The following is a 16,030-nucleotide window of genomic DNA, read 5'->3' as shown; positions in this document are numbered from 1 at the left end:
GCTTAGAAGCAAAAATGAAAGCAGGAAGAAACAGTGACTAGATCAATAAAAAAGTGGTCAGATGAAGTAGATGCTAAGCTGCAGGACTGTTTTGCTAGCACAGACTGGAATATGTTCCGAGATTCCTCCGATGGTTTTGAGGAGTACACCACATCAGTCATTGGCTTCATCAATAAGTGCATTGATAACATCGTCCCCATAGTGACCGTACATACGTACATACCCCAACCAGAAGCCATGTATTACAGGCAACATCCGCACTGAGCTGAAGGAAGCTTATAAGAAATCCCACTATGCCCTCCAACGAACCATCAAACAGGCAAAGCATCAATACAGGACTAAGATCGAATCGTACTACACCGGCTCTGATGCTCATCGGATGTGGCAGGGCTTGCAAACCATTAGACTACAAAGGGAAGCACAGCTGAGAGCTGCCCAGTGACACAAGCCTACCAGACGAGCTAAACTACTTCTATGCTCGCTTCGAGGCAAATAACACAGAAACATGCATGAGAGCATCGGCTGTTCCGGATGACTGTGTGATCACGCTCTCCTCAGCCGATGTGAGTAAGACCTTTAAACAGGTCAACATTCACAAGGCTGCAGGGCCAGACGGATTACCAGGACATGTTCTGCGAGCATGTGCTGACCAACTGGTAAGTGTCATCACTGATATTTTCAACCTCTCCCTGTCTGAGTCTGTAATACCAACATGTTTTAAGCAGACCACCATAGTGCCTGTGACCAAGAACGCTAAGGTAACCTGCCTGGTTGCATCACTGCCTGGTGTGGCAACTGCTCGGCATCCGACCGCAAGGTACTACAGAGGTTAATGCGTCTAGCCCAGTACATCACTGGGGCTAAGCTGCCTGCCATCCAGGACCTCTATACCAGGCTGTGCCAGTGGAAGGCTCTAAAAATTGTCAAAGACTCCAACCACCCTACTCATAGACTGTTCTCTCTGCTACCGCAAGGCAAGCGGTACCGGAGCACCAAGTCTAGGTCCGAGGCTTCTAAACATCTTCTACCCCCAAGCCATAAGACTCCTGAACATCTAATCAAATAGCTACCCAGACTATTTGCACCCCCCGCTACTCTCTGTTGTTATTATCTATGCATTGTTATTTCAATAACGCTACCTACATGTACGTACCGTAATTTCCGGACTATTGAGCGCACCTGAATATAAGCTGCACCCACTGAATGAAAAAATATATATATATTTTGAACATAAATAAGCCGCACATTGCATTTACATTTTACATTTAAGTCATTTAGCAGACGCTCTTATCCAGAGCGACTTACAAATTGGTGCATTCACCTTATGATATCCAGTGGAACAACCACTTTACAATAGTGCATCTAAATCTTTTAAGGGGGGGGTTAGAAGGATTACTTTATCCTATCCTAGGTATTCCTTAAAGAGGTGGGGTTTCAGGTGTCTCCGGAAGGTGGTGATTGACTCCGCTGTCCTGGCGTCGTGAGGGAGCTTGTTCCAACATTGGGGTGCCAGAGCAGCGAACAGTTTTGACTGGGCTGAGCGGGAACTGTGCTTCCTCAGAGGTAGGGGGGCCAGCAGGCCAGAGGTGGATGAACGCAGTGCCCTTGTTTGGGTGTAGGGCCTGATCAGAGCCTGAAGGTATGGAGGTGCCGTTCCCTTCACAGCTCCGTAGGCAATCACCATGGTCTTGTAGCGGATGCGAGCTTCAACTGGAAGCCAGTGGAGAGAGCGGAGGAGCGGGGTGACGTGAGACAACTTGGGAAGGTTGAACACCAGACGGGCTGCGGCGTTCTGGATGAGTTGTAGGGGTTTAATGGCACAGGCAGGGAGCCCAGCCAACAGCGAGTTGCAGTAATCTAGACGGGAGATGACAAGTGCCTGGATTAGGACCTGGTCAAGGTTCTTAGCACTCTGGGAGGAGGACACAAGGGAGTTGTCAACCGTGATGGCGAGATCATGGAACGGGCAGTCCTTCCCCGGGAGGAAGAGCAGCTCCGTCTTGCCGAGGTTCAGCTTGAGGTGGTGATCCGTCATCCACACTGATATGTCTGACAGACATGCAGAGATGCGATTCGCCGCCTGGTTATCAGAAGGGGGAAAGGAGAAGATTAATTGTGTGTCGTCTGCATAGCAATGATAGGAGAGACCATGTGAGGATATGACAGAGCCAAGTGACTTGGTGTATAGCGAGAATAGGAGAGGGCCTAGAACAGAGCCCTGGGGGACACCAGTGGTGAGAGCGCATGGTGCGGAGACAGATTCTCGCCACGCCACCTGGTAGGAGCGACCTGTCAGGTAGGACGCAATCCAAGCGTGGGCCGCGCCGGAGATGCCCAACTCAGAGAGGGTGGAGAGGAGGATCTGATGGTTCACAGTATCAAAGGCAGCAGATAGGTCTAGAAGGATGAGAGCAGAGGAGAGAGAGTTAGCTTTAGCAGTGCGGAGAGCCTCCGTGACACAGAGAAGAGCAGTCTCAGTTGAATGCCCAGTCTTGAAACCTGACTGATTAGGATCAAGAAGGTCATTCTGAGAGAGATAGCAGGAGAGCTGGCCAAGGACGGCACGTTCAAGAGTTTTGGAGAGAAAAGAAAGAAGGGATACTGGTCTGTAGTTGTTGACATCGGAGGGATCGAGTGTAGGTTTTTTCAGAAGGGGTGCAACTCTCGCTCTCTTGAAGACGGAAGGGACGTAGCCAGCGGTCAAGGATGAGTTGATGAGCGAGGTGAGGTAGGGTAGGGTAGCACATGTCTATAAGCCGCAGGTGCCTACCGGTACATTGAAGCAAATGAACTTTACACAGGCTTTAACAAAACACGGCTTGTAACAAAAAAAATAGGCTTTAACGAAACACGGCTTGTAACAAAAAATAAAAAATTAGCAGTAAACAGTAGCCTACCAAGAAAGTCATTGGTCACTATCTTCCTCCTCCTGTGCACTGAAACCACTGAAGTCCAAAAAAAATTGAAAGCGGGAAAAATCCATACATTAGCCGTGTCATTGTTTAAGCCGCGAGGTTCAAAGCGTGGAAAAAAGTTGCGGCTTATAGTCCGGAAATTACGGTATTACCTCCACTAACCGGTGCCCCCGCACTTTGACTCTGTACCGGTACCCCCCTGTATATTGTCTCGTTATTGTTATTTTACCGCTGCTCTTTAATTACGTCTTACTTTTATTTCTTATACTTATCCGTATTTTTTTTTTTTAACTGCATTGTTGGTTAGGGGCTCGTAAGTAAGCATTTCACTGTTGTATTCAGCTCATGTGACTAATAAAATGTGATTTGATTTGATACATTTAACTTCAATGGGATTAGTATCTGTCCAGTCATATGACTGATCACATTAGATGTTATTTTTTTGTTTTCTTGAAGGTGGGTTTACTTTTTGCCTGAGAAATGTGATTTGGTAAATAATTACATTTAGTGATGGCTCTGTAAAATTGAGGAGATTTGTCCTTGGTCTGGGGGGTATCAGATGACCTGAACTTGCCTGTCTGGTTTAGTGGTTTGTTGGCAGCGGTCTTAAAAAATATTTGGTGTCTTGAAAATGACTACATTCCTGAAATATATCTAGACTGGATACTAATTTGCTTTCAATGGGAAGCCATGAGAGATTAAGATGCATTCGGTTGACATTCATACGGATAGAGCAATGAACTGCTAATCTGGCACCCCTGTTTTGAGTGAGTTGGAGATTGTTTATATTTTTTGCTGCAGATGACCACATGACTGGACAGTACTCTAGGTGTGATAGAACCAGAACTTCAATCACCTGATTCAGAGTGCTGAGGGTGTCCTAAAATCAACACCATACTATTGGTCTGAAATAAACTAGTGGGTTTGGGTTTGAGATTGAGGGTGTCCTAACATGTACAATGTACAATGTACCATTGGTCTGAAATAAAATACTAGGGAAGGCTAAAGACTTAGAATGTCCTAACATGTACACAATACTGTTAGTCTGAAATAAGGTAGTGAGCCTGACAAGATATAGCTACCCATCATTGTATTGATTTGTCTGTGTCAGTCATCCCCTTGTCCTGGAGCATCACCCAATACCAGGGTGAGAAAGTAGTTCAACCCCGGGCCTAATCAATTGAGAGGCTTTTTGGACGTTGTTTACGAACAACGCTTTGATTCTATGATGTATGAACTATTTGGATGTTCAACATTTCTGGACATGAATCAGAAACATGTCAACTTTGCTGCACTCATTTTGCTGTTGACATGTTTTTGTTTAATGTCCCGGGATTTTTAACAAGAACATGATGATATCACAGATGTGTCATGATAGAAAATGTAATCTATCGAGAGTTGATCATGTCTCTTTGCTGTTAAGTGAATATTTTTCCTTAACTATGTCGTGCTGGTTTGTTTTTGTACTTAAAGCACAATAACTGCACCAGGATTCAGTCATAAAACCAGAATCTGAATTGTTAGAGGCATTGCAGAGTGATTTAAGTGTTTTAACTGTGTTGTTGGGACGCAGACATGGGTGGTTTGGCATCACACATGCAGAGGATCAAACTCTGACGGCATGCATTTTTGGCTCAAGAACCAGATATATTCCAGTCACAAAGTAGGGCAGCGCAAGCTAATATATCTCGTTCAGATTTACATGACTGCAACCTATTTTATCCATGTGAAGTAAATTGAGTCAAACAGGAATGCAGCCCAATGTAGACCATTGGAAAAAAACATGGTTTCAAGTGCTTAAGCAATCGGCAACGACCCTCTACATGGTAATAGCTAGGGGTGTGACGTTTAAAAATTTTGGGGATCGTTAAGGTTTCAAAAAAATCCCTAGCCAATAACCTTTTTATTTTTTTGGTTTAAATTTGTTACAAAATGTAAAATCACAGTGCAGTTATCACAAAACTACCATTAACAGGTCCCGATCATCATCATCATCATCATCATCATCATCATCATAAAGGCAAAAATTTTAATTAAATATATCTAATGCAACTATGCTGTAAGTGGGAGGAGATATGCATCTTTCAAATGATTTGCCATGGATATAAAGGTCTCCGCATGTTATCATCGTTAACAGTTGGAAAAATGGCTGAGAGTGAGACAAGAAAGCGACAGCAGCGAAGTCCTGTATGGCAATAGTTTGAGAAGTTAAATGATGTGATGAAATGCAAACTTTGTGAGGTGGAATTGAGCTACAGTGGCAGTACAGGTGCAATGCTGAAAGAGAGGCAATTGGCAGCAGTGCGATAAGGGATGGAGTGAGAAAATCACAATGCTGATGACCGAAATGATTGCAGTTGATATGCAGCCATTGTCAGTGATATAGGATGTCAGCTTCAATACACTACTGACATATCTAGAACCAAACTACAAGATGCCATGTTGAAAAACCGTGACGACCTTGATGGAGAAATTGTACAAAGTACAAAGTGGGCGCTCTCAAACCACCATACGTGGCGTTAACAACAGATTGTTGGACGTCTATGAACACGGTCATACATCACTGCAACCATCACATGGATGAGAAGTTGGACACGAGGTACGTATTGACAACTGAGAACATGGAGGAGAGGCACACAACAGAAAACCTCAAATTGCTGAGAGGGTGGTGGACAGCAGTAAGGTGAGCTCTGTCTGGTAGGGTTTCCATTAGTTACCTTATACACAAAGTAATACAGTTGAAGTCGGAAGTTTACATACACCTTAGCCAAATACATTTAAACTCAGTTTTTCACAATTCCTGACATTTAATCCTCGTAAAAATTCCCTGTCTTGGGTCAGGTAGGATCACCACTTTTATTTTAAGAATGTGAAATGTCAGAATAATAGTAGAGAGAATGATTCATTTCAGCTTTTGTTTCTTTCATCACAGTCAATTAGTATTTGGTAGCATTGCCTTAAAATTGTTTCACTTGGGTCAAACTTTTTGGGTAGCCTTCCACAAGCTTCCCACAATAAGTTGGGTGAATTTTGGCCCATTCCTCCTGACAGAGCTGGTGTAACTGAGTCAGGTTTGTAGGCCTCCTTGCTCGCACATGCTTTTTCAGTTCTGCCCACAGATTTTCTATAGGATTGAGGTCAGGGCTTTGTGATGGCCACACTAAATACCTTGACTTTGTTGTCCTTAAGCCATTTTGCCACAACTTTGGAAGTATGCTTGGGGTCATTGTCCATTTGGAAGACCCATTTGCGACCAAGCTTTAACTTCCTGACTACTGTCTTGAGATGTTGCTTCAGTATAGCCACATAATTTTCCTGCCTCATGATGCCATCTATTTTGTGAAATGCACCAGACCCTCCTGCAGCAAAGCACCCCCACAATATGATGCTGCCACCTCTGTGCTTCATGGTTGGGATGGTGTTCTTCGGGTCACAAGCGTCCCCCTTTTTCCTCCAAACATAACGATGGTCATTATGGCCAAACAGTTCTATTTTTGTTTCATCAGACCAGAGGACATTTCTCAAAAAAGTACAATCTTTGTCCCGATGTGCAGTTGCAAACCGTCTGGCTTTTTTATGGCGGTTTTGTAGTAGTGGCTTCTTCCTTGCTGAGCGGCCTGCGTGGTCCCATGGTGTTTATACTTGCATGCTATTTGTTTGTACAGATGAACGTGGTACCTTCAGGCATTTGGAAATTGCTCCCAAAGATGAACCAGACTTGTGGAGGTCTACAATTTTTTTCTGAGGTCTTGGCTGATTTCTTTTGATATTCCCATGATGTCAAGCAAAGAGGCACTGAGTCTGAAGGTAGGCCTTGAAATGCATCCACAGGTACACCTCCAATTGACTCAAATGATGTCAATTAGCCTATCAGAAGCTTCTAAAGCTCTGACATCATTTTCAGGAATTTTCCAAGTTGTTTAAAAGCACAGTCAACTTAGTGTATGTAAACTTCTGACCCACTGGAATTGTGATACAGTGAATTATAAGTGAAATAATCTGTCTGTAAAAAATTTTTGAAAAAATTACTTTTGTCTTGCATAAAGTAGATGTCCTTACCAACTTACCAAAACTATAGTTTTTTAACAAGAAATTTGTGGAGTGGTTGAAAAACTGTGTATGTAAACTTCCGACTTTAACTGTATATTGTAAAAGTTCATTGAAACAAAAATGATCATTAAGGTATAAGGTTAGCAGGGTGGTTAGGGTTAGGTTTAAAATCCTATTTTAAGAAGATCAGTTGTAGAAATAGGCAGGCTTTGTGAGTTTGTGGTTGTGGTAACTAGTGTGAACTGGTAGGTAGGTAGCCAGGACTGCGGTTGATTGAACTGCATTGCCCCTAGTGGTCATACGCATAACCATATCTGGATTGTGAATTCACATAATTTAATAAAATGTTTTGTTTATTTTTAAACATAATGATAAAAAAATGGCAGTTTAAACATCACGTAACATCCAGTCAGTTTTACGAAATGTTTATACTGTAAGATTATTGATCCCTTTCAATTCTTGCGCTGTCATGCAGTTGCTTATTTAATAAATTAGGATGATGACAGGGTGCGATGGTTGGCAATAGGCACGTGCACAGATAGGCCTCTAGGGGTGCACTTTTAGATTGGTAGCATTTTTTTATTAATACATTTTAATTTTTATTCTCTTTTCTCTCCTGTTCTGTGAAGAATTGACCATCTAAATAGCTAATTTATCATTTTTGAATCTTTGAAAATGTCCCCTCCCCGCTTCTCTACACCCATGCGAGCACACACTGCACTTGTCTTCCTGCTGCTGCAGCACAATCAGAAACTACACACGCCTAGTGGTAGTAAGATTAGTAGCACACTGGCTACTTTTTGAGTTTTATGTAATCTCTCATGGTCAGAGACAGGGAAGGGTTCAATTAGACTGTTTTTAAATGTGCCCACCAGAGGGCAGTGCTGCCTCTATTTCAACATCATTCCTGTCTTAGAGAGGAAATGCTTGTTTATGTTCCACCTCCGAAGAATGACCTGGGCTACTAATACATATTCACGAAATGGGGGTTTCAGTGTTGCTAGCTAGCTAATGTTATCTGTTGTTGCTGAAGCTAAACTCACTGATTTTGCCTGGCTTTTCTGCCTGCTAGCTAGCCCTAAATCAGAACGAGCGATGGTAGCTATTATTCTGTTCTGTACGCTAACACCTGCGCTGACGTTTTATGTTTAGCCAAGCTGATGGCAAGCTAGCCCAGTGTATGCTGCTGAGGGGAGGATGACTCATAATAATGGCTGGAACGGAGCAGATGGAATGGCATCAAAAACACATGGAAACCATATGTTTGATGTATTTGATACATCCAGCCATTACCATGAGCCCGTCCTCCCCAATTAAGGTGCCACCAACCTCCTGTGAGCTAGCCATATCTGCAGCTAGCTAGACATGATAGCTGATATTTCTCTATCATATCCAGTTATGCAGAAGATGGCGAGCCATTTTCTGCATTTGTGTCATGACACTCGTTTGCTACCGCATCTTGCTACAAAAGTAGCTAGCAACCTTATGTCTGCTGTTAGATCTGTAGAGGATGACTAATCCCAGAACTACTCATATAAATATCCCCTTCAGGTTCACATATGAACATTGCACAAATCTTTCCAAGCTTCAGAACTTGTGCTCTAAGGAAGTTGCAGAGGTATGTTGTGTATTATGTTGATTTGTCAACTCTAATTCTGTGTGTGTGTTGGTGCTACACAGACCAACCTTTTCTACTGTAAAAAAAATAAATCATATTGATGTGCTTATATGAAGACAGTATGCATACACTTTACCTAGCATCAAAATAAGTTGTGTATAGTAGCTTTCTTACACCCCCTCACCACAGGGACAGGATTTGACTGTCTACACACTGACATGCACACTGCACAGCTCTCTAGGCAAAGCTGTGCTGTCTCAAGTCTCCAGTGGGTGTTTATGCATTACAGGTTATGGATCTGTGCATTCAGGTGGCAGGAGGGGTGTCGTGCATGACATTCCATCCTGTGTATAAGGGAGTTTTCCTCAACCCATGGGTCCTGCAGGTTGAGTCCAATAACTACAGGCAGATGTATGGTTAGATGCCAGAGGAAGTTTTGAATCGGTTAGTAGCCTACAGAGTAATAAGAGTGCAATTGCTGAACATGTGTAGATATTATAAACTAGGTGTTTGGATAACTTCCACATTTAGTAACAGGTCCATGTAGAATACGTACAATGAAATAATAAGAAATACACAATTACAACTTGTGTCTAGTAAATACAAGTTGTGTCTTAATGCTGAGTGCAAGGTCTCTCTCCATTCAGAGACATCAGTATCAATCCCGTCTGTCGGTCTGGACTCCAAGTCTCCATACATCTGTGAACACATACACACATAGTCACTGTACTATTACCAGTGGCAGTTAGTATATATTTGTATGTATCATATCATATATTCTATGTTGTAGTTTGAACAGGTCAGACTAAACCTACCTAATTTTGATCTCCCTACGAAATGTAGAAATACGCAGAGTTCACCCGTGCCTGTTGAATAGAGTAGTTGTAAATCTGTTAAACACAAAGGTTCACAAATAGAGGGATAAGCAACGTTCACACAACTATTTATACATACTCAGTTTGAGCCAATCCCTGGCCTCTGCACCTGTAAGGGGTAGGTGCAGGCAGTTTGGGAATATGTCGTCATCGTGACTGTGAACATCTTGGATGTGGTTAACTACCGTTGTCTACCTTGCCACCATCTTCACACCACACTTTGACATTGAGGCCAACCAGTACAGGTGGTTGTAGTAGTAGTGCTTGATGTCAGGCCTCTCCTCCCTCAGGTACTTCTGGATCGAGGTGTGTCGATCTGTGACTATGGAGCCAATGCTGACATCTGCCTCCTCCAGGGCAGCAAGGCTCCTCAGCAGTCCCTCCTCCATTCTCAAGCTGTTGCCAACATTGTTGCTCTGTGTAAGCGAAAAACAGTATTATTGGAAATGTTTACTTTAATCTTTGTGCGGCTGGGCAGAGGCTTCCAAATCAGGATTCAGAGATGCCATTACCAACATGACACAGAGACGCCTATCTAGGCAGAAAAAGGTACTCCATGGATGAAAAGCTCACCTGTACAAGTTGTACGTCCAACACTCTAATGATGTCAGTGGTGGTCGGTGCTGTTTATGATGAGGGAGAACACTTTTGTTTTCATGAGCAAGGCCTTATTTCTATTACAGCATGTTGGATGACTCTCATTCATATTCCATTCATCCAGTTCAGTGTAACATCGATAGGTTTAGGCTACTACGTGATACTCAAATATTCCCTACAACCTAGCCTATGAATGAAAGCTTACAACGTAGGTGCACACAGGTCGAGAGAACATTTTGAGATGACACACAGTGACACATGGACAGACAGTGACACATTCAATACAGCCTTGCACACTCTTGCCTGCATCTAGCTTATCTAGGGTGTAATCACTATTCCAACAAATGCAACTTAGAGTTTCTATTGGACAAATTCAGGTATTTTTATCCCAGTTTCGTTTAAGAAACATTTTTTTGACAGAATCGGCGGAATGAATACACCCCTGATCATAGCAGCCAGATTGGACTTCAAAGAACAACACATCAGCTGTATGTGACCAGGCGAAAAAACCTTTCCAAGCCAAACCATGTCATAACCGCTATACACAGCCTACATCGTTGTCCCCATATTAGCTAAAGTAAAGTCCTAGTCAACATAGGTAATATAACTAATGCGTTGGTAAACCCTCTACAATCAGTAATGTTACAGTGTATAGTCAGTAAGCAGTTAGACCGGCGGGCCCCGGTAGTAATCATTTTATAAAACCAAAAGCTTACCTTGACTTGAAGAGTTCCAGTGTTGTGTTGGATAGTCATAGCCAGCTAGCTAACATAGAATCCCTTTGTTTGAGTGTTTGCGTAACTAAACTAGCCAGCTGAATTTGCTAGCTAAGTGAAACTGAAAGTGAAAAAAATGACACTCTTGCTTCTCCTTCATTTTTGAAGAAATGTATTTGTTGAAAAGAATTCAACTGTTGTCTTTCTCTCTCTTTGAGTCAACTATTCACCACATATTATGCATGGCAGTGCTAGCTAGCTGTAGCTTATGCTTTCAGTACTAGATTCCTTCTATGATCCTTTGATTGGATGGAAACATGTCAATTCATGCTGCAAGAGCTCTGGTAGGTTGGATGACTTTCTCCGTAAGTTTTCATAATTACTGTGTAAGTCTATGTAAGGGGGTGAGAACCAAGAGCCTCCTAGGTTTTGTATTGAAGGCAATGTACCAAGAGGAGGACGGAAGCTAGCTGTCCTCCGGCTACACCATGGTGCTACCCTACAGAGTGCTGTTGAGGCTACTGTAGACTTTAATTGCAAAACGGTGTGTTTTAATCAATTATTTGGTGACATTAATATATTTGGTCTAGTTTTTCAATGTTTTACCTTTTTTTTAAAAGAAATTCACTGAGGAGGATGATCCTCCCCTTCCTCCTCTGATTGATGTTCAAGTTGACCATGGTGTAGGACCCTGTTAGATGTTAGAGGTTGAGATCAATGTCAGTCCAACTCAAGAGAAGTGTGGAGATTTTGTATGTGCGTGTGAATGGTCAAATATGCGTTGGACATGCAGGCATGTGTGTGCCTTTGTCCACATGGAATTCAAAAGTAGACAGCATGCAAATATATTTCATAAAACAAATTTTGCACAGTGGCCAGGTGTCTGCTTTCATATCCCCTCCAAGATCCACAGGTTCCCCGACAGACTGCTGGAGGAGGACTTTCTACTCCGACTTCCAATGCCAGTATGTGGTTGGATGCAGTACCTTTCACTGATGGCTGTAGTCGGTTGATTTGCAAGTGGTCTGCACTTTTAGCGCATTCAGGAACTGAAACAGAAATGAAGCACAGAAAAACGTAGATAAGCATTATATACTTACATCCAAGGTTTCAGATTACACTAGAAAATATTTTGCTTTACCTTGTTGTCTGAGCAAAAGAAGAGCCGGTGAAAGCTATACCTGCAGTCAGGTGGAGGTTGCCTGCAGGGGTGTTGTACTCATCCACATCCTGGTGTTGTCACAGTGAGGGCAAATCTGGGCAATGTAGATCAGGGTAATTTGGAACTGCTTCATGATTTCACATTCTCTGGTGCAAACTGGACAGGATTGGAAAAGCTGCAGCAGGCAGTCTTCGTACACAATGTACTTCCTCACCATAAGAATAAGCGTGTCTGAGACTCTGTAGCAGTGATAAAAGTTTGCAGGTCTGAGGTACAATTTTTTTCACTGTCTACATTAGTCTAGATCTAGTACTTTGGCACAGCAATACATTTCACCTATCAAATGTATCAGTGCAACAACACATTTAGTCATACATGACCATTACAATGTCACTACAAAGTATCTTACAGTTCCATGCTGCAGATGATGTCAGTGATAACTGATAACTGTAGTCATCAGTGGAATAGTCCACTCTTGATCTTTTCACTGGCATGCGAGTAGGCACTGAAGCTTCAGGCATGCATACTAGTGGTGTTGTATCGCAAGACACACCGATTCTGTGCTGAGAAATCGCAAGCCTGTGGCGAATCTGTCTGGTAGGTGATCTCTCTTGTGATAGAAACCTGTAAATAGATGTAACTATGACCTCTCACTTCATTCCGAAGTTTTCATACCATAACGTTACAAATTTATCACAGCAAATGTTAGCAAGCTAATTGCATAAGCATTTCAAGAAGCACATTCCCTATGGCAAGTTTAGAATTGACATTTGAGCAGCTAAGTAGCTCAGAGGCTCTTTTTACTTAGTCTCGCCGTCTGGATAGATGTCGTAATGACATCTTCTTTGAGCCGAAGTCTCCTCTGAAAGTCCATCTCCACCAGTAAATAGTTTGAGAAAGACTCCCGGTTGAAAAACGCATTACAAAATGATGCCTGTACAGTTTCATCCTGCTCATCCAATCCGAGGAAACGTATCCACTGCTGGTAAACTTGACGTTGGCTGCTAGTAAACTTGACGTCAGCAGGGCAACTCATGCGATCCCAGGTCTTTGGTGTTGCAACCGGCAATCCTACAAGCATCATAGGGGGGATTGCACAAATGGACAGACAGGCAAATGTATAAAGATACAGACAGAGACAAACAGATACATGGACAAAGCACAAACGATAATGATAGACAGACAGATATATATAGCAAGAGCAATAGCAAATGAATGTCAAAAGGCTGTTTTGGCTCAGTCACGAAGAAGAACTTTGCCATGCTGGTGGGTGGTAACATTCAAACATAACCCTGCCTGAAAAGAAGCATAGTCTGAAAATAAATGAGTGTGTCATATAATAAGGGAAACACACCTTTGCCATTAATCAATGATTTATTGACTTCAGTTGTTGTGCAACATCTTGGGTAAGCTCTGGGCGTCGTCTTTCAGTTGCAAAAGGCCTATTGCAGATGTTAGCAGCAGAACAAACTCCAGACACAAGTAAAGAGTAGTTAAATTGTTACAACAGCATAGCTAACAGTTAGTTAGCTAACTACATAGCTGATTTACATAATCTGCTGATAATCTTGCCCTCTGTGAGCAGTAGGTTTTTGCTGAAAAAGAAAGGTCTATTAAAACAAAAAATGAAATTGACTAAAGGAGCAGAACAGAATTTGGAAGTATTAGCAGTAGAGAATTTGGGTAAAAAAAATTGTTGTGGGGGGTCTTTTTTCAATTTTTCTTTGAGCGAGCACTGGTCTGTGCATGGCTCTGGTTGGCAATATGATCAAAACATTCATGACATTTGAAGCTTGGCAATAGCCTACTGGCCAGTGGCCACCAAAGGCAAATGTAAAGTTCTCAATTTGAGGACACATAGTAAATAATGTTCAATTGTGTCAGACGTACCAATACTGTACAAGTCCTGGGTATAAGTAGTCATTTTAGTCTTCATAGTCATTTTTCATAGTCATTTTAGTCTTCACCTTGAAAATGTGCCACAATCTTGAAACCAGTTTTGTAGCTCACTCACAGTACAATTGTGGACAAAGCCATTTTTAAGGGGAAAACATTGAAAATAAGCTTTCAAAATGTTTAACATGTACCATACTGGTGCTAAAAGCAAAGCAGGCTGTTCCAGTGAAAAACCTGTATGACATAAAAGAAAGACATTATACATTGACTAGTCTCAAAGGGGTGTGTGAGTATACAAATTGTAAATTGTCATTGATTGATCTATTACAGGGATCATCAATTAGATTTTTTCTTGAGCGGATGGTAAGAGGGCCAGAACATAATTAGAAATAATTTGAATACTACAAAAAGCCCAAACATATATAACGTTTGACTAAAACGTAATAATTTCAAACCTTGCTTACATTTGTATACAATCTCACACACTGTATATCTCTCTATTATGTGTGGGAATACTTTGGAACAGATTTTCAAAATTAAAATCACTTGTTGCTGATTTGCTGGTGTTTTTTTTAAGTATTTTATGTCCAATAATAGGGAACCCTGATGTATTACATAGGTTCTCTCAGTTATTACATTGTGTGTGACTGACTTATTATAGAGCTATTCTGGAATGCATTGACATAAACGTTAGATTGGTTCTCAAATCATGTTTCTGGCATGCCGTGTTTTTTTTGTTTTTTTAACTTGAGGATTTCTCGCGAGCCAACAACACCTCTGAATTGTGTATCACCTAAAGCATATTTTTTTTCTACTGTAGTGAGGAGAAAAAAAACTTCAGACTTTGAAGTAAGGTGAAAGCCTATCAGACTTGAATGCTTTTCCTTTTTCATGTTTAATGGTCGGATGAGAAAGTTGGATGTCAAAAAAAGACCAATAGCAAAATCGCCTTTCCCCCATGTTCTGGTTCTTCCAAACATAAATAAAAGACTAATACAACTATTAAAGACAGCAATCTGACTCCATGGTGATGCAACCATTACTTCCTCTTAAATCTACACTGTAAAGCATTAAGCACATTAACAAAACCATCTTATTGGCACAAAAGTGGAAGCATCAGACAATCTAAACTGACATTATTCTTCCTTAGCAAAACACCAGGGTAGCACTTCTAGAGAGGGACAAAACCCGGAATGTTGATTGTCTCTAACAACAGTAGTACAGCATTACATTGTGCAAAGTAATCTTATTGGTTGTTAATTGATGAAGCATTCGATGGGAGAAAAAAAATCTTAGCCTCGCGGGCCAATTTAGCAGAGTTCAAGTGAATTGCTTTGAGAACACTGCGCTCATGCTTGGTGAGTATAAACTATTTAATTTATGAAATGCAAAGGCCCTGGGTAATTATCAAGCATAGCACAGACAGGATCTGTCCGAGTTGCCATTGCCAGTCTTACACAACAAATGAGTGTATGAAAAGGAGTAATGGCATTTTTTCAAGCCACCAGACTGTGAACACAGACTCATTAGAGAGGAAGAAGTCGGTAAACACTAACGACATGTGCTTCAACCAAGACAGAAAAGTTACAGCTAACAACGTTATTATATACAGGGCAATATGTGGTAAGAGTTCTCCTCAGCAGTGCAAATGCCAGACGCCTGTGTCTGTACTAAATTGTAACTCGGTGAAACCATTGTCATGAGCAAGTTTTGGAGAGTTCAGTCTATTTCTAGAGAGTGATGTATTAGCTACAGTTCCTTTTAATATTCCTCGTCTTCTGAAGATAGTTCATAGCTGGAATGGAAGGAAAGCTGTCCTTTCAAAATCATTAATTGAGAGAGAAGAAAATGGAGCAAAATAGTTAACTTTACCCGGCCATAAGCACAGCTATTTGGCCGTGTTCACATTTTCAGAACACAAGCCCCCCCCTCTAAATTTCCATGGAGAGAATAAAGGAAACTTAAATGCAGTGCTTCAAATGGTGTCGTTAAAGCTAATTGATGCACAACATTTCAGTTAAAAAGTAGAGTCCGAAACTTTTAATCAAAATACGTAACATTTTTAAAGGAGAGTTTTCACATTCATCATTGATATACAGTGATTTCAGTATTTTCAGTTTTGGTTGAGAGTTCATGCTGCTTTATGACATTTTCTTTTACACCTTTGTCAGTCAGTCACAACTGTGTTATGGGCATGTCAG

General features: G+C 41.6%; 1 protein-coding gene and 1 long non-coding RNA gene across 19 annotated transcripts in view; one reads left to right on the top strand and one right to left on the bottom strand.

Annotated features, from left to right (window-relative positions):
* Positions 1–16,030, top strand: part of adgrl2a (adhesion G protein-coupled receptor L2a) — a 215,429-nt gene that overhangs the window by 94,172 nt on the left and 105,227 nt on the right. The window contains exon 1 of one of the 17 annotated variants that reach the window (XM_045687271.1): positions 9,757–9,878. The exons of the other annotated variants lie outside the window; for them this stretch is intronic. The gene's annotated coding sequence lies outside the window, so the exon portion shown is untranslated. Of the gene's footprint in view, positions 1–9,756; positions 9,879–16,030 lie in introns of those variants that run through there. 17 annotated transcript variants of the gene reach the window in all.
* Positions 7,048–13,213, bottom strand: LOC123724375 (uncharacterized). Of its 2 annotated transcripts, XR_006756887.1 has the most exons (6): positions 12,738–13,213; positions 11,913–12,557; positions 11,758–11,820; positions 9,538–11,462; positions 9,399–9,449; positions 7,048–9,282 (listed from the first exon to the last, which is right to left on the bottom strand). It is a non-coding gene; the product is annotated as an uncharacterized lncRNA (long non-coding RNA). The 2 variants fall into 2 exon arrangements; XR_006756886.1 differs by having other exon boundaries at positions 9,538–11,820.

This window comes from Salmo salar, chromosome ssa10 (assembly GCF_905237065.1).
Source record: "Salmo salar chromosome ssa10, Ssal_v3.1, whole genome shotgun sequence".
NCBI lineage: Eukaryota > Metazoa > Chordata > Actinopteri > Salmoniformes > Salmonidae > Salmo > Salmo salar.
Note: the sequence above shows the minus strand (reverse complement) of the source record. Positions and strands in the feature narration are given on the sequence as shown.